Raw genomic sequence first — 26,733 nt, 5'->3', positions numbered from 1 at the left:
GTGAGGATGGGTCAAACAGAGCTGTGGGTTCACATATCATTCTAAAATTTTCATCATATTGATTGTTGAATGCACACACAGTTGAGTGCAGTGAGAATGGAATCCTACCTAAGTATTCATGAAGCACAGTGCTTAATGCAAGTGCTACAGCACCTGTTTGGCTTTTATAATGTCAGACAACACTTTATAATTAATGACATCAGCATTGTCTAGGGAGAAGGCGATGATGATAGCAATGTCACACATGCAAGTGTAAGATGGTCTTTTGAATGTGAGCCAACACCATAACACAGGCACAGCACACACACAAGCGCTCGGACACACACACACACACACACACACACACACACACACACACACACACACACACACACACACACACACACACACACACACACACACACACACACACACACACACACACACACACATCAGTTGATCACAGTGAGATTAAACCCCCCTACCTATCTATTTATAGAGCACAGTACTTAATACAAGCACTACACCACAAGTCTGGCTAATATAGTGTTCAGCAGCACTTGATTAGTGATGACATCAGCAGTGTCTGGTGAGAAGAAGAGGGTAGTAGGATTGTCTCATATACTGGTCTAAAATGGTCTCTTGAATGTGAGCTAAGTGAACACAGATGCAGGCACACAGGTACACATGCACTCTAGTTGACCACAGTGAGATTAAAACTTCTACCTAATTATTGATAGAATACAGTACTTAATGGAAGTACCAAAGTACAACTATGTCTTTTATAGTGTCCGACAACACTTTATAACTGATGATATCAGCAGTGTCTGGTGAGAAGAAGACAATAATAGGAGTGTCATATATGCAGGTGTAAAATGGTCTCTTGAATGTCAAGCAACTGAATAAACACATGCACACGCATACACATTGACTGCAGTGTGATTAGAACCTCAGCCTAATTAGGCACTCAAACTACAGAACTCAGTACTTAACACAAGCACCACAGCACAAGCCTGATGTTTGCAATGCTGCTGGGCAATTTATAGAGGATGACATCATCACTGGATGCTTGAGAGAAGATGTTATGAGGTCTGAATTAAATGTATGTGTAGGCATGTACAACTGTCAAAATATTGTTATTCCATGGGATTGCACTGATGACTGAAGGATAGACAGCTATGCTGTGATACTGTCAAAATATTGTTATTCCATTGGATTGTACTGATGACTGAAGGATAGACAATTATGCTGTGATACTGTCAAAATATTGTTATTCCATGGGATTGTACTGATGACTGAAGGATAGAAAGTTATGCTATGATGACTAGACACACAAGATTATTGCAGTGAGATTTGAACCCCTACCTAACTTAATACCTAGAGGGCTCAGTACTTAATGCAACTATCATGGGAAAATCTGATATTTGCAATGCTACAGGACAGATTATAGTGGATAACATCATTATTGCATGTTTGAGAGAAGATGTTGGGAGGCCTGTATGAAATGGATGGTTAGCCATGTACGACTGTCACGATATTACATTTCTGCCTGTTACCAGATTTATGAGTGTGTAAAGTGTAGTATCTACTGTTGTGTTTCCAATGTGCTAGTATACTGTAAGAAACAGCTTGACAAACTATATGCAAACAGCTGTCCTCATTACTATAAGTATTTGAAAATGTTAATGTATATTGTCATTATAAAGATGTACATGGTATGTAAGAAAGCATTTTTGGATTCATTTCTGTGGTGTAGTTGACACATTTGGGAACAAGTACTGAGAGACTAAATTTGAAGTGCATGGGTTCCAAGTAACACATGATTGCAGTGTAAATGTGTGTTCTTTCCTTAAAAAGTGCTTCCATTTGGTGGTGTTTTAACATGTGCTTTCATGGGATGAAGACTAAATGGTAAGTAAACATATGTAATACAGTCTAAGCTGCACTTTCCATACTGCATCTATGAGCAGCTAGCTTGCATGATCGATGGCAAAGTGTTTGCACATGAGAGATGCACATTTATACTGCTTTCTCCATTTGCATGTAGTTAAGTGATAAGAAAATGCAAGCCTCTGCTTCACTGATAAAATTATGAGAACTCTGTTGCTTTGCCTTTCTTCATACAAACACACTGAGGAGAAGCACTACAGTCATAACTGGATAATAATAAGTGCAAGAAAAATACCTGCTGTTCATGCAATGAAATAGTTCCTAAAGCTAGTGTAACTCTGTTTTCTTAGCTCAGTGGGTTTAAGCAGCATTCCACAGAGGTAACCACACCATTGAAGAGATGTTCACCCTTGCTTGGTATTAGTTAACTATGCCAAACTCGGCTCAAACAGAGAGGACAAAAAGTGAAGGACTTCATTGTTTTTTTTTTCACTTATGTGTGTAGGTGTGATTCTTTTTTTTTTTTTTGACCAGACTAAAGCTGTTAAAATGGGGTAGAAAGGAAAGTGGTGAAATAGGGCACAAGCAGGGGGAAGAACATGGCCAGGGACAAATGATTCCTAGTATCTGCAGTATTCCTGGACCTCTCAAAAACCTTTGATAAAGTTTCTCACACTTTACTGCTAGACACACTATCCAAACTAGGATGCTTCACTACCACACTTTAGTAGTTCCAGAGCTACCAACATGATTGGAAGCAAGCAGTCAAATGGTCTAACTAACTCTGCCTGTTCCTACAAAACCCTACAGGAGTTCCCCAAAGGTCCATCTTAGGATTCTACTGTTTAACATATTCACCAATAATCTACACACCTCCTCTTCCCTAGGAACATTAATTCAGTATGCAGATGACTCAACCTTAATCTGTACCTCTTGTACTCTCCCAGAACTGCTAATCAAAACCCAACAGTCTTTCATAGCAACTGAACCATAGCTCACAAAGTCCCAACTCTTTTTAAATCGAAAAAAAAACAAAAAAACAAAAATACCACTCTCAGTCCAGACCAATTTAATATTCTTGCAGCTGAAAAAAAAACGTCTTAGAAAATGTTCAAGAAACTAAACTCCTATGTGTTATCATTGATAACAAACTCAACTTTGACCCTCATATTCAACAAAACATCAAGAAGACACATATAAAACTAGGACTCCTCTACAAAAACAGACAGTTTCTTACCACTTCCACTAAGACCACCCTGGCTAAAACTGTCCTGCTCCCTTCCCTATTCTATGGTTCCTGTATACTAATCAAACTACAAAACTCCATCACGAACAAAATAGAACAATGCTACAACAAAGTAGAAAAGTTTGCAATAAAATCCAGCTACGAATAATGCTACAACAAAGTAGCAAAGTTTGCAACAAACTCCAACTACCATACACATCACTGCATACTAGTAGAAGAACAAAATTGAGTGAAACTAGCAATCCAGCTTACTTAAACACACCTAACTACAATCCACAAAGTCTTCTATAGGCCCACTGTCTGCCCTCCCTTAGTTAAACTTATCCAACATTACAAACCAAACAGAACACTCAGATCAAAAAACAAAAACCTTCTCAAACCCTACAAACCTTCCAGAAACCAAGGAAAATCACTTTACTCATACTCTATCACAAAGATATGGAACACCCTCCCAGCTAATATTAGGCTAACTCCTAGCCTACCTCACTTTAAGGCCTCCCTTAAAGGACATCACCATAAATCATGGTTATGCACATGTCTTGCTCCAGGCTAATTTACTTATTTTCTTCCTTACACCTCTTGTTACTACACTAACCTCCCACTCCTAAACTAATCTACTAACTATGTCTTTAGGTCTTGGAAACTATGCACCTTTTGTCTCTAGCATTTTACTCATTTGCCAAAGGACTAATATTCTGATAGACCCACTCCAATCTGTGTCATGATACTCAAACACACTAAGCAAGTATTATTTACCCTAAGAAGCTTATTTCAATTTGTGTAGGAATGTAAACTGTAAATATTCTACTACTACTACAAAAGTAGCCCTAAGTGCCTGCCTATAATTCATCCATTAGTGTCTTCCTGTATATGTAACCTATTGTATAATATGTGTAACAAAGGTATAAATGTCAAGCTATGTATAATATGTGTAACAAAGTTTTATATGTGGAGCTTTTACCCCGGGCCGCCTCTGAAAATGGGTTATGTAACCCAGTCAGGCTATCCCAGTAAACAAATGTCAAATAAATACATAATACATTAATAGAGAGCATCATCTCCATCCAGCATAGGAGTGCACCTATGGTGCTGTGCATGACCCCATGCAACAATCCTGGCATCTGCTGGCAGGTGACAAAATCCTGACCTATGCAATTACTCCCAGAGGGTACCACTGCACCAGTTTCTGGAATAATACTACCTAATATGGAGGCCCCAAATAGTACAGGGGCAGCAGAGACAATAGTGCCAGTTTGGGAGCAGGAGGCAGGCTGAGCCACATTGATTGACCTACTGTCTTGTGCTGTAAAACATGTTGTGAGTTGTCAGAAAAGGATGATATGAAAACATTGTGACCACACATATAAAAATAAAACAAAGCTAGATAATGGTTGGGATAAGAGGGAAAAAAAAGATATTAGTACCATCGTATGTGACATAAATTAGTACTCTAAAGGTAATTTACTTTTGCTTTTATATTAAGAATACTTTTTAACAACTACAAACTATGAATAATGATTGTTCAAAGTATTCCTTGCAATATGCATGTATTGCACATATGCTTGATCAAATAATACTGAATGATTAAACAACGCAGCATGTATGACAATGTTATTGACATTAGTGAGTAATCCTTTCAAATAATTTTATGATATAATTGTTACCTGTAGTGGGATATGAACCCACAAAATATGAATGAAGTATTACAATTGACTTACAGTTTGCTTGAGCTACAGAGTGAAGCATGCATGCTTGACTTTACAGTTAAGATATGCACTCTTAATTTTCTAGTAGTGTGTAGAACAACAATGCCTTAGCTAAAATAACAATTATGTTGTGTTGCATACATCCTGCTTGCTTTCCTCAGTCTTTCCAAATGCTCAGCATGGGCTTTCCTATTTGCTATGATCTCCTGATTGGCTGTAGGATGAAAAAGAGAAAACAAGAGAAGAGCATTATGCATACCAGCCTTACCTATATGTAGCTTTCTATCTAATATAAAATGCCTTTATCTGCATACTTACACAACTGTAGGATGTCAACAGCCCTAAACTCATCCAGCCATTGGTTGAGTATATACTGCTTATACATTCTAAGGTCATTAAAATGCACTGTTTTCCAGTGTGTGGAATGCCAGTGGCACTGCAGAACGCCTTGGCCTGACTATTCCATGCCTCAGACTTGTACTGGGAGATGATATACTCTCTTTATAAGAGACTTTGGCTGTGGTGCTTTACAAGGAGTCCAAAAAGATTCTGGAATCCTCAACATGCCACCTTTGAGCCCTAAATAGGGCACCTTCTCTTCTATATCCAGACATGTCTTCTCAGAGAAAACAACAATAGTTAAGAGTGCTTTCTCAACAATTCATGTTATTGCATTTGTCACTATTGCACAGACCCGAACAACCATGCCAATTGCATTTGCATGACAAGCTGGTAGCAACACTGCCAAACAGAGAGAAAAGCAGTTTATGAACTGAGAAGGGTAATGTGACAATTGGTACTGGTTTTGCTTTGGATGCTGCTGTACCTGTTAGCTGATTTAACTTTGCAGACATTTATTGGGGGATATAAATCATATGATCTGGCACATTTGTTGTGTGGCTTTACACATGAAAAAATTAAATTGTACAATGTGGGAATCAAACTTATGCAACATAGACAAAGCATACTCTTCCACATAGGTGATTTTTCATTCTTGCCACAGGAGACGTGCTTGTCAGACATGCTTATTAATTATTTATAAATACACATGATAGAGTGAGGGGTTAACCATGTATGTGTGTGACCTGACATGGTCCTAGTTTATACAGTCATGTGTATATGAGTATCATTCAGGTCTGAAGACCATCCAAGGCCAGAGAATTTAATTATACTTACAGAAACATAATATTCAGTATGCCCTCTGTCGCACATAAAAAATATGAATTCCACTAATATACATAGTTATTATTTATAATTATGTTTACATTATTTTGTTTTTTTAATTGAGTGGATAAGCATTACATGTGCTAGATTAGAACCTTGGCTCACCTGTATTGTGATCATTAACTTAAGCCAGTTGCCTCAGGGAAGGTTGGACTGCAAGTGCATTTTTACAATCATTCCTGTGCAGAGTGCTCATTGCAAACTAGACCTTGTTTGTTAGCCTCCTCATTATTTATATATATATATATATATATATATATATATATATATATATATATATATACATTAAAGAGTTGAGTGTTTAAACATGTATGTGTGTGATGTGACAATTCAGAAAATAAATGTGTAATTGTAGAACCATAATTCTTTTGATACCTACAGTAACACCTTTAATATATATCTGATATCTTGTGTATGCCCAATACACCTGCTGTAGATAGTTATTTCTATGTTTAGTTATTGTTTTCATATTAATTATAATTTAAAGTAAACTGTAACAACATAAATGAAACTTTGGTGGATTGCAGCCTTACACTTATATCTGCTGCCATAGGAACAGATAAAAAACAGCTGTATAATTTCATATTCATCATTAAGTATGTGTGCTGACCATCACACAACGTCACTAAGCATGCTTGTATGGTGGCAAACCATACAAAATACAATGTATTCATCTATTTCCTGTCTGCAGGTATTCTAGGCCTGCAAGTGTTGCAGGAGCTTGTTTACCATTGCACAACATCGCATAGAGAGTTTGTGAGATTGAAAGTAAAAGATGCAACAGTGCATCCATTTTGAAATTGACTACTGTCTGCAGGTGCTTGGTCTGCTTCTTGTGTGGGCTATTAAACCATATTTGCATGAAGTTAAGCTATGCACAAATGTGACAGTCAAAGCTCACCTTGCATTAGTTTTCTTAGAAGTGTTATTAGGTTTCATCCTTAAATGATGACCGCAAGACTTGAACCGTGATCTACCGGTAGTATATACTATGTGGTTCAACATCTCTATCAGGTGAGCTACAGCCACACTCAGTTCAGAGGTCTAATTTATGCAGTCTTTATCGCAGAAGTAGGTTACATGACATTTTGATGTATTTATCTGTTTCACTGTGTTTGGGCTAAGCCGCACAATATGCAAATATTAATATTAAAAAATAAACATTACATAACCCATTGTAGCACACATTATACATTTTTATACAACTTTGGATTTGAACTTACAGACTAATGAACCTACAAAACACAGTAAGAATGTTTTTTCTGTGCCACAGAAACAGCTTTGCAACAGAAATGCAAATCATTGTGCATACAAGCAAGTCCCATTTCATCCACAGTATTAATATTAAAAAATAAACATTACATAACCCATTGTAGCACACATTATACATTTTTATACAACTTTGGATTTGAACTTACAGACTAATGAACCTACAAAACACAGTAAGAATGTTTTTTTCTGTGCCACAGAAACAGCTTTGCAACAGAAATGCAAATCATTGTGCATACAAGCAAGTCCCATTTCATCCACAGTATTAACAAGACATAACACGTGTATACTCTCAGTTGTTTTCACATATGTTAATTACATACTTAGTTCTATCACTGATCACACAACCATTTATGAGTATAGTTTGCAGCAATGCAGCTTCTGACTCCTCTTTGCATTGTGTTCATTCTTCTGTTATCTGTGCTGTAATTTCAGGCATGCAGTCTGTAGAGCATTTTGTGTTATTCTCCTTAAAATGTATAAGAATATTAAATGATAGTAATCTACAGTTTTCAACAAAAGCAGGGAGTTGTCTATTAGTGAAGAGAAACTGAGAAATGTGTGCTACTCATTTCCATTTCAAACCTTAATACAATTCATTCTACATTTTGTAAGTGCAAACTTTGTAACACATCCACTGAATTGCCATTGTGTTTCTTTGCTCCCTACCAGTAATCATTCATAGTTACAAGTTGCAATCCATTGGCAACAAATACTGAGGTAGTGCTTGCATTATGTTTACACCTGACATACAGAACCACCAATTTGAGATTCTGCAATTCTAATAGATTTACACTTCATTTGCATCTTCTCTGTGCTCACAGGCCTGAATCTACACTACCAAAAGGTAATCGTATAGCTAGGGCAGCTGCAGGTGAAGAGAGTTGTGAATATGGACAACACAGAAAAAGAAGATTGTTATTAAATTTCATTTATGTTGCTAAAGTATGATTGAATTTTTCAAAAACATACTAGATTTGCTGACATGTTACTAGGAAATTTTATATATATATATATATATATATATATATATATATATATATATATATATATATATACACACACATACACACATTGCAAAATGGAAATATTATCTGTATGCACTTTTTAGAAGTTCACTGTTGGCATTTTACTTTCTCAGGCACACAGCACTATTACTTTTCATTACATTCATAGTTACAAGTTGCAATCCATTGGCAACAAATACTGAGGTAGTGCTTGCATTATGTTTACACCTGACATACAGAACCACCAATTTGAGATTCTGCAATTCTAATAGATTTACACTTCATTTGCATCTTCTCTGTGCTCACAGGCCTGAATCTACACTACCAAAAGGTAACCGTATAGCTAGGGCAGCTGCAGGTGAAGAGAGTTGTGAATATGGACAACACAGAAAAAGAAGATTGTTATTAAATTTCATTTATGTTGCTAAAGTATGATTGAATTTTTCAAAAACATACTAGATTTGCTGACATGTTACTAGGAAATTTTATATATATATATATATATATATATATATATATATATATATATATATATATATATATATATATACACATACACACATTGCAAAATGGAAATATTATCTGTATGCACTTTTTAGAAGTTCACTGTTGGCATTTTACTTTCTCAGACACACAGCACTATTACTTTTCATCACAAGTGTTATTGTAACAACTGTTTTTATTTATCTTACACTGTTCTATATTATTTCACTAAAATGAAAATGTCCTGTATTGTCAATGACACACGGGGTGTTACGCTTCTAAGATGGACCAAAAACACCTCTAGGGGAGTGCTGGGGACAGACAGAGGTGACTGGCAATCATATAAATAACTTTTCTGTTGTAAATGTGTACACGTGTTGTGATATTCTTTTTTTTTTTTTTTAAAAAGCACTTATAACAATTGACTGATGTGTTATTCCTTGCTTGGTACAAATTGTCACTTGCCTGTTGCTTTGGGGGTGGGAGACAGGTTGCATTTGTGTAGGGCCACAGTAAATACATTTTTTAAAAGGTTTGATCTTGTTATTCCTTAATTTGGGTCAAGCCTTAGTGTGTGCATGACTGTGATATGTTACCACCAGATTATCTTTTATATTGTACTACCTACATTTTGGTGTTTATCTAGTGGATAATTTTGAAATGATTTAATAAGCCTGAAAGAAAGCAGCTGCAGTGGCCCACGGACAGCTGGGGGAGCCCAGGCTGAGCTTCCATGTAAACTTATGTATGTCAATTTATAACATTTTATTGTATAGTAAATTATTGTAAAAGTATTAGTTCATTGATTTTTATTTTGTAATCATTTGTTGGAGGTTAAACTATTGATAAACTGATAGAGTTGACAACACATTTTTGTTCATGGCTTTAGGTGAACATGTCAGCCAAGTTTCAGTTAGAAGTTTTGTCAATGGACCTATAAAGACTCAAAAATTGTCCCCCCCTGTCTGAATGGACTTCTAGTGATCATGTCCTTACCTTTTGCTTAATTTCTTCTATGACCATCCTCCCTGGCAAGTGTGGAGCCATCTGCAAATTGTTTCTGTGTAGATAGGTTTTTCTGGCTGTATTCCAATAGGAATAGCTTGTTGAATAGATCCTCCATATTGCACTAGTTGATTAGAATATAATTAAGCTGCTTATGCTGTCATTAGTATGCCATGATGTTTACTGTATTTGCATGGCACTACACAGCTTACTGAATACAAAACTTGGCACTGTTGTGTATGCATTATGCCACAATGTGCACACGGTTTTAACAGACCATGTAGGCTTTATTGAATTCTGCACCACTGTCTTTTATTCTGTTAAGCACGTTCTTAGCTTCTGACTGTAAATGCAGTAGCTTAAGATTACATGCCATTAATGAGCTGTTTCCTTTATGCAAAGTACAGTATTTGATTCCTTCTACCTCATTTACCTGCTGTGTGACTTAGATCAAGTTGTTTAATAATGGTTAATAAAGCTATGAAGTAAAAAAAAAACTTTTAAACTCAGAATTTTGTTGCAAACTATTATTCTGTATGTGGCAAAGAAGCTATAAAAAGTCTAAATTCACTTAAGTTTCATTATGCAATATTTCTGTTAAATTATATTGAGATATAATAGCGCAAAAGCAATCCTTCCATTGTCAGCAGTTTTGTCAGATCTAGTGTTATACATATACTAATACTTGTAGATAAAATAAATACTCTCTTTGCTTCTTGATACAGCTGCATTTCATAAAATTTTTGAAATAATATGTATCTACCCTGTATTTCTTTATTCTAAGTGGTATCCTTTTTAATAACTATTCCTCCAGTGGTATTACATCTATTGGTTTGCTAATCTATATTACAAGATATCATTGTTTTATTGTACACATTGTGCAATGTCTTTTACTCTCTTCTGATACCTTCTCTTTGTATGCCCTTGACTGATCCTTAAATAAGTTTTGTTGGATCAGTGAACATACTTGTTCCCATCCATACGTTACCTGCACCATAATGCACCTGGACTTAAGGCTGTGAGCTTTAATAAGCTACGAGTACTCATACTTACTGCACTGCAGTACTTGACTCCCTCATCATCCATTTGCCTGCCATGTGAACAAGCCACTTGACTGAACAGTGCTCTTGGCCAACTGAAAACTGGGCTTGACTCATCAGTGGTCTCCTTTATTCCTTTCCTACATGTCTAGTAACTACCTATGTTTATTCTAAGTAATAACCCAGCATCTGGAGAACATGAAACTATCTTTATTAAATCCCACTTGGACTGAATGAAAACAGTACCTGCTGGGCAGGGTAATAATGAACTCTTCTTCATGAACAGCTGTCCATATCAATTTGAAACCCTTTATCTATACTGAAACCTGTTTTGGCATATTTTTGATTTAGTTGTCTTCTCTGTGTTAAGTACATCTCCAACTGCACTTTCTCTCTATCTGAAGATGAGTGGATGAACTCTGACCACATTTTTTCTTTAATGGGTCTTTAATTCCTTACATTTCCCATTCACATGTAAAGATTTTGAATAATAATATTTATAATAATAATAATGATCATCATGATAATAGCAATCATCATCATCATAATCGTCATCATTGGGCTCTTTGTTCAACTGCTTTGGATTGTTGCTTTCCTTGCTCTTTATGTTTTGGAGTAACTGTCAGGGTCTCCATTTTTTCCTGAGAAACTGTTTGTGTGATATGCTTTCTTCAGCCTTTAGAAAAATTGAAGACTAACTTTTTTACTATTGTCTGAGTCACTGTTGAATTCCTTCTTCTTACTGATTTGTGAATAACTATGAAAACCATCTATCTCCCAGTTTTCTAACAGTCAAAACAGCCTTGCTGGTTTTCTAAACAAGTGCTCAGGTCTGTATACTTCTACTGCTTAATAACCTGCCAAATCACCTTGGTCATTTTCAGAGTAGCTGTCAGATCACTTTTGTCTAGCACTTTGAGTAGCTGTCTGAGTTCCTGTACAGCTGTTTTCCAGATTACCTGCATGAATACACTTGTTCTGACCTGCTGTAATTATTTATTTCACTTTGGGTCTTGTCTCTTTTCCTCTAGTAACTACTTCGGTCACTCGATTCTTTCTCAGAGGGATGACCTGTGTTAGATTCTGACTCTTCTATGAGATGTTGAAATACTTCTTACTATATCATTTTCCATAAACAATGTATCCTTCAGATGATGATGACGATGATGAGAATATGCTGTTCCTCCAGTACTTTTGGAGCTACTTCTTTGCAGACAGTTTGTCCTTATCAACCCTGACTTCTGGTCTCACCAACATCTGTTGCTCTTGATGGTGTCTGCTCTTTCCTTTTGCTTTCTTGCACATTTGGCACTCTTTGTCCTTTCTTCTCATGGTTTTCACCATCTATTTCTTTTTCAAAAGCTTAAGTTTTCTGAATGTATCTCCTTTAGACTTGCTGGTTAACTCCTTCTTCCCTAGTCTTTTTAATGTAATATTCACATTGTATATCTGCCTATTGGTTGCTTTCTCATTAGTTTCTGCCTGCAGCCCCTAACTTCAAATAATGTTCTTTAATAGTGTGGATGTGAGTGTCAGCATTAGCTTGAAGTAACAGGACCTTGGTATTAATCAGTCATGTTTCCAGATCAGTAATACACCACACAAGCTGCTAGAGAAACCAGTACAGTAAGGGCTGCTTTTCATACTGAAGTATCTTTGCTTTCCTCCTACTGCATTCCATTCTGTTTTGTCTTATGTCTATACATTTTCTTTCTGGCAGGACCTGGCATGCATAACAAGCCAGCAATCGCTGGAGGCAATGCCTTCCTCTGCACTTCATCAGAGGCTTCTTACCTTAATTATAGGTTGACATAGTTATAGATTTCTATGATAGCCAGTTATTAAATATTACCTAAGTCTGATTATGCAAACTTGATTTTACTCTTAAATAATCCACAGTTATAAACTATCCAGGTGCAACAACTTCAAAAATTGGAAGTTAAAGACATAGCTATGAATCCACCTATATGAAGTGGTACACAATTCCCTTTATAGAACAAATTACTGACCAGGATTCAGTTTTCAAAATGAAACTGCCCAGTTATAAAGAGCTAATGAAAAAGAACCCCCAAACACTGAAAACTACCTGTAATAACATATGTCTGTTCATAGTTCTAGATCCTAAAAGAGAACATCAGTGTGTCATTCCTGCAAGTCAACTGGCTTCCAATAATCTTTAGAACCACACTATTGTCAGTAGCCTTTTTTAATTCATCAACCTAAACTCATTTCCTTTTCTAGCAAACAGCCTGCAAAAAATCTATGGCCTAAGGTCCTCCCAAGCATGTACTACTAAGTTACAACTTTCTCATTCAAGACTATGATCCAATGCGCTTGCCTTCTCCATGGCTCAATAGAAACAAATTTAAATTTTATTGTACAGTTTAGCAAAATGACTTCTTCAGAATTGAGTACAACTTACAAAAGTATGCATATTCATATAAATAGTCATTTTACATTCATGGTAATTAATGGTTAAAGGCAACAAATAAAAACAATTAAAATACTGAACAATAACATATAAGAAGTAAAAAAATGTGTTTTTCAATGTTGGCAGTCAAAATGAAAATAACAATGAAACTCTTTTTAGAAATATCTCAATGGCATTAAAGAAACACCCACACTTAGACCTAACTGGTAAATGTTTACCCAATCATTGCTATGCTACTTTTAGTTATATCATATAAATGTTTTAGATACTTCAGTTTTCATAACATAAAAGGAAGTACATTGTTTTACAATGAGCCAGGTAGATCATCTGTTTACTGCCATAGTTATAAAATTCCCGGTCTTATTATTCACTCCCTCACTTGTATATCAATGATTTCACTTCAGCTACAAATTTACTTACATTGAGGCCAGTAGTCACATTTATAGGCTCCTGCCTTTTTACCAGTAATGTTGACAAGCTTTTTTTTTTTTTTCCAACTTTTCACTGATGTTACTTATAAGCAAAAACAGGTTTCTCCTCTGCCTGGGGATTCATAAAAATGTGCATACACGTCACACTAAGACTACATGCTTTGCTCATGTTAGAGCAATGAGCAGCAGTGCTCATTGAATATTCAAGTTGCTAAGCATGGCTTCACATTCAGCTTCATGTGTTCATGGCCAGAATAACTACTAGAGGTCAAATTGAGGTGCACAGAGGTTTCAGCACACAATATAAACAATAGGTTGTATATGCATGCAATCCTAGTAAGCGGACACATGCGGATAGCACAATACAAGACAAGGGCAACCTCAACTACATAATAAGAGGCAGGAAAGCTTAACAAGGAAAGTGAAGTTAGACATGTTGTGCATGTATGTAGCAAAATCCAACTTTTGTTTAACCAGGACATCATCAAACTAATGGCGTGATAAACATAGTAACATTTTCCTAACTATATCGGATTTGAGATATTTATGTATTTACAAAAATGAGTGGCATGGTCATGTGACATACACTAGCATGCACATAAATAAATGTACAATTCATGTGTACTCAGTCCCTTGACAGTTGGGTTGTGTGTGAAGGAATGCCATTATGTATATCTCTACGTATAGGATGTATGTATAACACAAATGGATAGGTAGTCCAGACATGGCTTAGGCAAAACAAAATTATATGCCAGCATTATGGTATTATGGCAGCTACTGAGGAAATATATCAAATGCCAGGCTATAGTTATCTGACTATAATGCATTTGTGTAGTGTAATTAATGATATAACATGTGTTCTTCCTGCTGCAAGTGCCATACCATCATATTGAAATAAAAAAAAATTATCAGAATACACATACGAATGAATGCAGCATACCATCATGTTGTAACTGATATGTAGCACTGGTGCAAATCCGGTTAAACTCATTACTAATACCTGCTTCCAAGTGAAACATTAATTTTTATTAATGTGTATTAGTCAGTGATCTGTTGATTATTTCGCATACACCAACTATAGACTCTCTTGTAACAAATATTGTCATCCTCCAAGAGTAGGGCAATAAGTCAGTTTTTACCATAGGATCTTAAGTACTACTTACCAGTATTTACCATTGGTGTGTGATACCAAGAATCTCACAAATATTGAGCACAACGCAGAAGTGTTTTTATGGACCATCTCTGGTCACGTGTATTGTGTTTGATTATATTTTTTTACCAGAGTGAATGTCTGAAAAAGAGGTTGATAGAACAGTGGTAAAAATCGAGGGCAACAGGGGGAGAAGAATAAAAGAATCTGCAAGATTGTGGTGGGAGAGCACCATAGCTATCCACTTCTACACACAATAAATGTATACTTGTCACAGGAATTTGATGAATTTGGATAGTCCCCACATCACTGCTCAGAGACAACAACAGAATAATGTTGTGTGGCCAACAGGACCATATCATATTTGTCAACCGAAATGTGGGTGAAGTGCACAGCTATGTATAAGATGCACACACACACACACACACGCACACATACATACATATATATATATATATATATATATATATATATATATATATATATATATATATATATATATATATATATATATATATATATATAGAGAGAGAGAGAGATTTTTTTTTTTATGTGAGACAGGTGCCCATTTTTTTAGAGAGAAGACTATTGTGGAAGACGTTTAGGAATAAGAGGGTAAGGTTGGTAGGCACAGACATACATGAGATACAAGACAGATGGGGATGGTGATGGACACAAAAGGTTGGAGACACCATAATTGGGGATAGGAAGTAAACATTGAAGGTGAATCTCCATCCAGCATGAACACATTGAGAATCTATTCCTTACCCTCAGAGCTGTCATCACTGTCTCATGTCTCAAATCTCTGGTTCAGTGCTGGATGGAGAACTGACTTTGCATTTCAGTGCAAGACCCTTTCTAATCTACCAGTTCGGTCATGGAAACCCCTTACCCATGATGTCTTCCACCAGCCCTGTCAGTTGCTGATGGATGATAAAAATCATTACCACCAGCAGTACTACTCCCAGCATCTACCACTGTACCCGTGACTGGGGCAGAACTACCTGATGCAATTGGATCAGGTAGTGCAGGAGTTGTGGGGACAACACTGAGAGATTGGGACCCAGATGTGTTGGGTGTCTGTGCTGACTGTGGTGTTGTTACCATAGCTATCTATGGATGTATGGGGAGGAAATCCCCAGTGGCTGGTCCAGCTCCCTGTGCAGATGGTCATTTCTGTTGCAGCAGCAATGTTTCCACACAAAATAAAAAAAAAAAATGGGGGGGGGATAGCGTTGGCGAAAAAAACATAGGCAATAATAGCAATGTCATCTTAGATTAATATTTGAAAATATAAACAAATAGGAAATTTGGTAAGATTAATCACATTGCAGATATACTATGATCATTCTTGCATTCAGCCTTTATCCAAACTTAAAATGTGCCTCCATGAGGTGTGTCAATTATGCCTGGTGCCCCTCCTTGTTCCTAGTAATGTCCTCAGCAGCTGTATAGAACAAGAAACAGAAAGATAAGAAGCATGATTAACAGCTGCATTGCCTGAACAATGCATGACATTGTACTGCTGCTGATGGGTCAGTATACTTACACAACTGAGCGGGGTTGCATTTCTAAATTCTGCCTCCCATTGGCTCAAGATGGCATGCTCACACCTCTTCATCTTATTATAATAGTGATGACATTAGTCCCAGTGTGTGGAATGCCACTTTCACTGGAGACAGCATTGGTCAAGCCATGCCAAGCCTTAGCCATCTACTGAGACTCGATGTAGTTTTACTGCTGTTTTTCTCCCACTCACTCATTTTCTGACATCTTATATGATCCCACACCTTCTTACCATTACCGTTTTTGTTCTATAAACTAGCTTGACTTCGTTGCCCTGCTTTTCCGCACTCAGTATTTTTTTAATAATTTACCATGTAGTGGCCAAAATGCTGCTTACCAGTGTGATTTTTTTGTCCTTTTATTTGTTTCAGTCTTTTTTCTTTTCTGGGTCATTTACTTCCCTTGCTTTCAATCATCACTCACCCTACTGTGTACACTGAATCTGACTGACTCCTAATGCACTGGAGGTGAACAACTTTTGCTTCCCTCCTGCACTGAGTTTCCCAAACACTCTCTGCCTCTTTCCCTGTATACTAACAATTAAAAACCCACTAACAGTGCAGTTGCATATGCATTCTAAAGACACTTGCAATAGTTTCATCTACCTTAACTACTCAAACCAGACATTATATTACTCTTTAAAAGCTCTTTTTGTTTTCTGACACTCACTTTTTATATATATGGTGGGCAGTTTCCTACTATCAAACACCCACTAAAAACCCACTAACAGTGCAGTTGCATATGCATTCTAAAGACACTTGCAATAGTTTCATCTACCTTAACTACTCAAACCAGACATTATATTACTCTTTAAAAGCTCTTTTTGTTTTCTGACACTCACTTTTTATATATATGGTGGGCAGTTTCCTACTATCAAACACTCATCTTTAGCAATGTAACTAAAACTTGATCATTAGGAATGGCAAATATGTGCAATGCCATTTAACAGGAAAAACATTTTCAAACCATACATTTTCTCTTCCAAAATACCCCACTGATCATTACTCAAGTCACAAAAACATGCTATTTTTCTGAGATTGATACAACTCTACCTGCTTTTAATAAAGTTTAGTGAACCAATATCTTACCTTGCCATTGATGCCAACAGAATGATCTTTTAGATGTTGTTTTACATAAAACATTTAACATAGTGTTCATAATTCATTTAATGATCCATATCAACTAGTGTTCATAATTCATTTAATGATCCATATCAACCTTTGAGCCATATCCAAAAACCAGCTCAGAACATTATCATTCGCTGGCACCATTGACAATTAAAGTATCGAGGTTGCGTGCTTTACAAGTCAGGGTTGCCTCAAGTTACATATTCAATAAAAAACAAAGACCTCAGATGGATTAAATGGCTGCAGTCATGTGTTTATTGCCATTTACTCAAATAGAAGCCAATTATTATGAGATGTGTACAAGGCAGGAATGTCAGGGAGGCCATTTTATTTCTTTCATAGCATTCCCCTAAACCTACAGGACAACAGACAGCATGTCAATATCCAGCCCTTCTGATTCAACATACCCACATCATAACAACTTCTTCATTTCACAATTCATCACAATTTCTCTGGGCCGCCTTACAATCTGCCAAGGAGCCATTGCCAGGCTGGTAAGTCCCCTGGCAACAATCCCTTGGGGCTGTCTGGTCTGTGGAAGGTCCAGCTGAAAAGTCCTGTGACCTCCCCCCCCACTTACCTTGGCCTCCCTTACCTTTCCTGTCTTCTGCTTACATGACTGCGACAATCTAGCCTAACCTGTCAATCTTACCCAGAGGAGAACGCGAAAACCTGAAAAACCCAGTGGGCAAAAACAAGAAATTCCTTCACGACCCCTAGTGCGATCACCTTTGTAGGTCACCAGGTTCCCTAAGTACCTTACCTGGTCCTAAACTAACTGACAAGTACAACCCTGCTTTTACGAGCAGGTGGGTAGGGCAGGACAAGCTGTCAAGGTAGAGGTTGAAAAGACTGATTTGCTTTGTTCTCAGACTTTTTCAACCTTCCCCTGGACAGCCCAGCCCACCTCAGCCCTCCTAACTATCCTGACCCTACCTGTTCTCCACCTCCCCCCTTCCCTCACTGAAACCTGAGTCCGAGCTGACCTGCCACAGACAAATGACAGCTTGCTGTGATTAGCTTGCCAGCTGTTGTTGTCTGAGATTGGTACAGCTCTACCCGCTTTTAATAAAGTTTAGTAAACCAATATCTTACATTGTCACTGATGCCAAAAGAATGATCTTTTAGATGTTGTTTTACATAAAACATTTTATATAATTCATTTAATGATCCATATCAACTAAGGCCAGCTAAGACCTGCATGCAATCAGTTGAACGTATAAGTGAAGTTAAGTAAATCTTTATCTGCACTTTTTTCAAATAATACACAATTTAAATTATTTTGTTTGTGCTGCATTGAGCAATATCTAGTTGGAAGTTGTGACTCTGTTTTTTCAGTAGGTCCCCACCCATCCTCCCTGCTTTTGTTTTGGTGTTAATCTTGGTCGCTTTGAAACTGCCTGCCCCTCTTGTAAATTTGCACTTGGATACTCCTCCTGGGCCCATCTCATTTGCTCACAAAAAAAAAAAAAAAGAATTGTTCTTCTTTTTATCTGCTTTTACTGTATTTGTGTTTCTTCCTACTTTATTTTGCTTTTGCGTCATCTTAAAAGTACTCAGTTGTATTTATTACTGCTTGATGTAACTCATTCTAAGTCTTTTAGTTTAAGCACTTGGGCTTCAGACCAGTTGTTTTACATTAAGAAGGTTTGTGGTCTGCACTGTAGTGGCAGAACAGGTAGCTTACATCCTTCTAAGTTGGGAACTGCTGATTGAGGGCTCAGTGTCTGTTATTCTAAAAGTGTATTAGTTCTGGTTTAAGCACTTAGGCTTCAGGCCAGTTATTTTACATTAAGAGGGTTCGTGGTCTGCACTCTTGTGGGAGGAGAGGCTGGACTCTGCCCTTCTGAGCTGGGAATTTCTGGTTAAAGGCTTATAGTGCCTGCATATTTGAACTGCTTCTTACTGAAATTGATACACCTTATTTGCTGTAGCATAGACTAGATCCAGGCCTGCTGAATCCTAGCTTTGTTTGTATAACTTGAGCACTAATCCAGGCATTCTTTAAAGTATTCAATTGTATTTATTACTGCTTGGTAGTAACTCGATTAAAGTGTAGCTATCATTCTAAGTCTTTTGGATTAAGCACTTGGGAATTTCTGGTTAAAGGCTTATAGTGCCTGCATATTTGAACTGTTTCTTACTGAAATTCATACACCTTGTTTGCTGTAGCATAGACTAAATCCAGGCCTGCTGAATCTAGCTTTGTTTGTATGCTTGTTGTTTGTTTGCTTGTTTTTTTTCCCTGAAATGCCAATTCCACCTAAAACGCGGCTTTTCAGCACTTCTGTGGATCCCTAGTGATATCTGCATTGCTTACTATACTTATTTCCTTGTTTCACTTGAAACAAAGTTACTGTTTGTCATTTTTGCATTTAAGTTACCTGTAACACAGTCGCAGGCTACACACTCAAGTGTGCTAGCCTCCTCTTTGTATTTAAAGTAATTTAAGCTCTGCATTTCTGTTGTCTCTGAAAAAAATAAATAAATAAATAAAATTCCTTGTTTTCTTGCCTTTCTGAACTAGTCTAGTCCAGTTTTCAGGCTTTGCTGAATCCAGGACTGTGGTAAAGGTTCCTGTGTTGCCCATATCATACTTGGATAGTTGGGTGGCCTCCTTGTTCACTGTGAGAGAGAGAACTCTGAGCAGCTTATCTGTCCCTGTAGGAGTGGTCCCAGCTCATTGGCCATTTTGGGCTAATTGCTATCCTTTTTGATCTCCCTGGTATAAAAAATGCTTAGCGCGGTTTTGCGTGGGTTTGCACACCGTGCAGCGCTGTTTAGCTGCGGTTAAACTATTCCAGGCTCCACGAAGTCTGTACTTCAGTTTTTCCCTTGAAACTTGAAACACTTCAACCCAGCACTAGAAATAAGGCAATTTAAGACCGGCACTTACTAAAACTAGCACTAGCTTACAGCTTGCACTTCAGCCCTATACTCAGGAAGTATAAGGCTCTTTACTCATCCAATCAGCAATACAGTCCCAGCCATCGATTCAGGCATGTTCAAGGGACAGCTTCAGGTGTGCTATCTGGTCCAGCTAGTGAATCTGGGCATCCTGAAGCAATGTTACAATTGCCTCATGTACACAGACAACCCTCTCCTCCTCCCAACCAACACAAACATATGTGAGAGATGCAGCTATACAACCAAACTGGAGGCTAAGCTCTCTCAACCCACGACTGGATCAACCAGTCACAAGGAGAAGGGCAACACTAGCACCACATTGCCAGACTCACATAGACCAGCCATAGCTGTACCAGAAAACAACTCTCAGAAGCATGCAAAAACATACTCGGAGGCTCTAAATAAGAACCTGCCTAAACTACAGAGACCTCCTAAGCATACACCCAAGCAACCCCCACCCCACAACAGAAACCAGGTAACACATACATCACAATGTCAGTGTGCCAAGCAAAAACAGCCCCTAAGGCTAAATAACACACTAGTAATCGGTGATTCTATCATCAGGCACACAGACTTCCCACTCACTAGACTGAACAAGGAGAAGGTTACCGTAAGCTGCCTGTCGGGTGCCAGAATCCACCACATAACACATGCACTCAGGTCACTCTGCAACAAGTACAAATATAACTCTGTCATTGTACATTTTGTCGTAAATGACCTGAGACGTACCTCCCTGGACTACATGAAAAGAGACATGGAGGAGCTCTCTGACCATGTAGCTCAGGCTGGTATGACTCTGACTCTGAGTAGCATCCTGCCCTCACCCAAAATGATGCCAGCATACGAAGAAAAAATGATCAGTTTCAACAATTGGTTAAACTACTGGTGTCATTCAAAGGGGATCCTGTACTTGGCAGCCTGGGACGACATGCTTGACAAGCCACGTTGCTTCACCAGAGACGGCTTGCACCTGTCGCCCCTGGGCTTTCGAATACTGGCCAAGACTCTTGCTGCCCCAATACTGCCTTTTTTAGGCAAGGCTCAAAAGACAAATCCACCTCCATAAACAACAATAGCAAACAAAAACTGAGGGTAATACTGATCAACGCCAGAAGTCTAAACCTCAAAATGCACACACTCAAGGCTCTCCTTAGTATGGAAGAAATCGACGTATGTGCAGTGACAGAAACCTGGTTCAAGGCTCCAGAGAGCACTCCAGCACTACCAGGCTATAACTCCTTCCATACCTTTAGGTCCCAAAACCAGGACCGGAACACACAGGTTAGTAGCACAGCACGCGGAATCTGAGACCATCCAAGTGCAATTGACAGTGGGTAAATTTACTGTTCAATTTATAGCTTGCTACAGATCTCCCACCTTGTCTCAGGACCCTCACGCAGCATTCCTGAGAACATTAGAAAGTATGAAGATTCTACCCAACACCATGCTACTGGGTGACTTCAACTATCCAAACATTGACTGGGAAAACTACTCAAGCTCAAACGCCCTAGCCCAATGCTTCCTTGAGTTTATAAACTCAAATGCCCTTGAACAGCTGGTCACCACTCCCACAAGAGGTGAAAACATACTGGACCTGGTCATCATCACCAACATGGGGAACATATGTTCCACATCTGAGGTAAACTCCTCATTGGTAAAATCAGATCACAAACTAATCACACTAGACATCCACATCCTGACCCCCCCCCCCCCCCAGTCAAGGAAATCAAGGTAAAAAACTTCTCTAAAGCCAACTTCACACTCCTCAAGACCGAGGTGGGAAGTTTCAAAGCTCCCAATCAAATGGAAAATGATGACCCATCGGCAGAATCCTTTACAAGTGCATTCTATGAACACCTTCAAGAATGCATGGACCGAGCCATCCCAAGTAAAACCAAGACCAACTCCTCAAAAAAGAGGAAGCTAGTCTGGTGGACCCCGGCCATATATAAACTTTACAACAGAAGGAGGAAACTCCTGCAAGATAGAACAAAATCCCAAAATAAGAAGGCATCTCTGATTAACATCAGTAAAAAACTGTGCTCCCTCATTAAATCATCCAAGGCCAACTTCGAAAGAAAAATAGCCAATGACTCTGAGGATAACCACAAGGCCTCCATTAACTATGTCAAGAGTCTGGGGGCAAACTCTCAGATATGTTCCGTGCTACTGCATAATGGCCATAAATACACTGAACCAACCGACATTGCCAACATCCTGGCTGACAAGTTCAGTGCAAACTTCACCCCCCTCTCCACCAAAGGGGCTAGCACCAATCCCAGAAGAATGTGATGCTCCAGGTATCTCAGACACACAAGTAAAGACAGCCATTGCAAAGGCCAAAAACACAGCATCAATGGGACCAGATGCTATCCCAGGTTGTGTCTTACATGAGCTTCAAAATGAACTAACGCCCCATCTCAAATCACTATTCAAACTCAGCCTCTCTACAGGCTATGTACCCAAAGAATGGTGTACAGCAACAGTCGTACCACTCCACAAAGGTGGTGCCACAACTGCCCCTGGAACTATCGCCCTATAAGCTTGACTAGCTTGGTCTGCAAAGCCATGGAATGCATTATCATGGAGCTCATTAACAGGGACATTGGGAACCTCCAGACACTGGACCCCACCCAGTTCGGATTTGTTAAAGGCAGATCTTGCCTCCTGAACTTGGTTGATTTCTTCGAAACAGTCACCAAGGCCATAGATGAAGGGAAGGTGGTCCACACAGCATATCTGGACCTCTCTAAGGTGTTTGATACCATCCCACACTCAGGAATCATAGACAAACTCACCAGCTTAAATATTAACCCCTATGTCACGAGATGGGTTGCCAATTGGCTCTCAGGCAGAACCCACATGGCAAGAGTGGCAGGCTCCATGTCTGACTCTAAACCAGTCATAAGCGGAGTCCCACAGGGCTCAGTCCTGGGACCCCTACTGTTCGGTATATATTTCTCTGAAGTACAGGCAAAGGCGGAGGGACTGTGGCTAACCAAGTTCACAGATGACTGTAAATTGGGTGCAATAATTGACTCTCCAGCTGACACAGACATCCTGCAAAAGGGTCTCACAGAGACAAACACCTGGTGTCAAAGTCATGGCCTCAAGCTAAATGCCAAAAAATGCATAGTAATCCCATTTGGGAAAAACAAAGTACCTACAAACTACCACATAGATGGGAATCCACTAAGTACAGAAGAAGTAATTAGGGACCTGGGTACCCAAGTAGATAGTATGCTCTCCTTTGATAACCACATAGCCAAAATGGTCAGGAAATCCTTCTATGTAGCACACCTGATCACAAAGGGTTTCTCATCCAGATCCAAGGAGGTGATTGTGCCCCATTTACTCCTCAGTCATTAGGCCCATAATAGACTACAGTGCCCCATTTGGGATGTACCTCACTAGACACCTGCAACAACTAGAAAGACCACAGAAGTACCTCACTAAGAGGATTAAAGGCCTTAAACAATTACCCTATGAAGCATGACTAAAAAAGCTCCAGCTCTTCTCAGTCGCTTACCGTCTGCTCAGAGGTGACCTATGCCTTACCTATAGGGCCATGTCAAACCCTGAACTAATGGACATGCTATACCTCAAAAAAACGAAATCCCTCAGAATCACTCGTTCTAGAGACTTGAACCTATGTACAACAATAAACAGGACATGCTGGAGGGATAGATTCCTGTCCCAGTGACTCCCCTCACTCTGGAATAGAATCCCAATCCATATTCAACAGAGCTCCTCTCTGACCCTCTTCAAGAGAAATCTTGATGAGTGGATGGGTAATCGTAAGTTCTACCCTGGGATCACTTCAGGAGCCCTGTTGACAGAGGCCCAAGTTACTAATCTAATGGGGAGGCAAAAGCCATCACTCTGTGGCTAGGCTTATAAATGCCCATAGGCAGATAGCCTAGTACTTACCTATGAACCTATATCCAAAAACCAGCTCAGAACATTATCATTCCCTGGCACTGTTGACAATTAAAGTATCGAGGTTGCATGCTTTACAAGTCAGGGTTGCCACAAGCTGCCTATTCAATAAAAAACAGAGACCTCAGATGGATTAAATGGCCGCAGCCATGTGTTTATTGCCATTTACTGAAATAGAACCCAATTATTATGAGATGTGCGCAAGGCAGGAATGTCAGGGAGACCATTTTATTTCTTTCATAGCATTCCCCTAAACCTACAGGACAACAGACAGCACGTCGATATCCGGCCCTTCTGAATCAACATACCCACATCACAACAGCTTTTTCATTTCACAATTCATCACAATTCCTCTGGGCTGCCTTACAATCTGCCAAGGAGCCATTGCCGGGCTGGTAAGTCCCCAGACAACAATCCCTTGGAGCTGTCTGGCCTGTAGAAGGTTCAGCTGAAGAGTCGTCCTGTGACCCCCCCCCCCATCCCACTTACCTTAGCCTCCCTTACCTTTCCTGTCTTCCACCACAGAAGGGAGAAATATTCCTCCCTTCCGCCAGCACATCTCAACCTATCCTAAGTGAATGCCCTTCAAAGCTAAACCAGCTTGCAATTCTTTATAAAAAATTCCCAAACCTTCTTCAGATAAATGAACCCCATCCTTATCATACCTGTTGGGCCACCAGACCTGAATGCCAGGGTGAGGAATGTACAACCTGTTAGTGTCCCTTAACACCTTATCCATAAAACTATTAATTATCCTTCTCATTCTCTCCATAGCTTTAATGGACCTAGCCCCCCTCCGTTTCTTTGTCTGTACCACTTCTGACCAGCAGATAAAAGCTTGTGGCCAGCATTCATGCATGCAAGATACCTCTTGTACCATCAAACCAATTAGCTCTTTTATTGGATGTTGACACATATCATTACCCCCTAGGTGCAATAAAATGGCAGTAGGAGATTTATCGCTTCTTGCAGCTTGCTGTAGTACTGCCCTGAGATGGTGCCATTGCATTCCTGATACCCCAAACCAAATTGCTTTCCAAGAAGCTCGTTTTCCTCCTTGGAAGGAGAAGCCCTGCCTGCTCTGGACAAAGCGATGGAGTCTCTGAATGAAATAATGACCCACTATCCAGATGCATTTCCGATCCAAAGATGTGAGAGCTGAAATACAAAGGACACGAGTTAAAGCCATTTACACCTTACATAGCCTTTATAAGCATTTGACTTCCACCTGCCCATCCTCATAATGCCGATCTGTGAAGCTCCCATTACATGTGCATATGAGGCTGCACCTATTCAAAAGGAATGTAATGTATATTTATCTGAGTCTAGGCCACTCAACTTGATTGCCTCCTTTAAAACTACTCTCACCTGATAGTGTGTCAGAGGTTCACCTTGTTGATGACACAAGAATGGACCATCTGACCTACCCCTATGGCTGTGATACTCTAGCAGTATTTTAGTCAAGTACCATTCTAAACCCTTTAGGGTAACCACTCTTACCCACTGACATTTGCCATCTTGATCCATTTCGGATTTAGCCACATAAAAACAAGTGTCCTCCCCAAGCAAATGTACAGGTGTCAGTGCTAACACTGTCTGTTGACCTTTCTTCTTGTTTGTTTGAATAATTTCAGACCATCTAAATGCCCCACAAAAAGCCAGCAAAAAGGCAGCCCTAAATAATGCTACCTTGTAAGAAGAAAAAAAAAACAAACATTTGAAACCACAAGCCACAGTTTACGTAACACCGCTCGACCTATGGGGTACCTCTTATCAGGCCTCTTGGGTGTTTGTTTCCCCAGCCCTTAAACATTGACCATACTTGAAATGTGTTAGCTAAATCCTTCAAACCCCAAGCCTGATGAAACCAATTCAAAGCTGACAATGTGCTTCTCGCCCTTCCAAAAGTCCAACCTTTTTCTTTCATTACCAAAATGTAAGCCCTGATCTGGTAAGGTGGAATTGGCCATACTTGCTCCCAGCCTCTTACCCTTGTTTTCCACTGAGGGCATTATACATTAGCCACCATTCTCATCTGCCCATAAAGCCCATAAATGATCTGGCACTCGAACCGGAGAAGGATTCACATTTGGAGCCAATAACCGGAACCGAGACCACTGCAAATGAGAAAGGGAATCTGCTAATGAGTTATTGATGCCTGGAATGTGCTGTGCCTTCACTGTGAGATTTAGTGTTAAGCAAAATATCTCATCATCCTGCCTACCACTCCCCCCCAGTTGATTATTGACTATGTGTGCTACTCTATTGTTGTCAGAGCGAAGCAAGCCCCTTGGGTGTTTGTTTCCACCATCCCTTAAACATTGTCCATACTT

The sequence above is a fragment of the Protopterus annectens genome, chromosome 11.part0 (genome assembly GCF_019279795.1).
Source record: "Protopterus annectens isolate FY-2018-M chromosome 11.part0, PAN1.0, whole genome shotgun sequence".
In the NCBI taxonomy this organism is placed as follows: Eukaryota; Metazoa; Chordata; order Ceratodontiformes; family Protopteridae; genus Protopterus; species Protopterus annectens.
The sequence above is the reverse complement of the archived record's forward strand: the minus strand, read 5'-3'. Positions refer to the sequence as shown.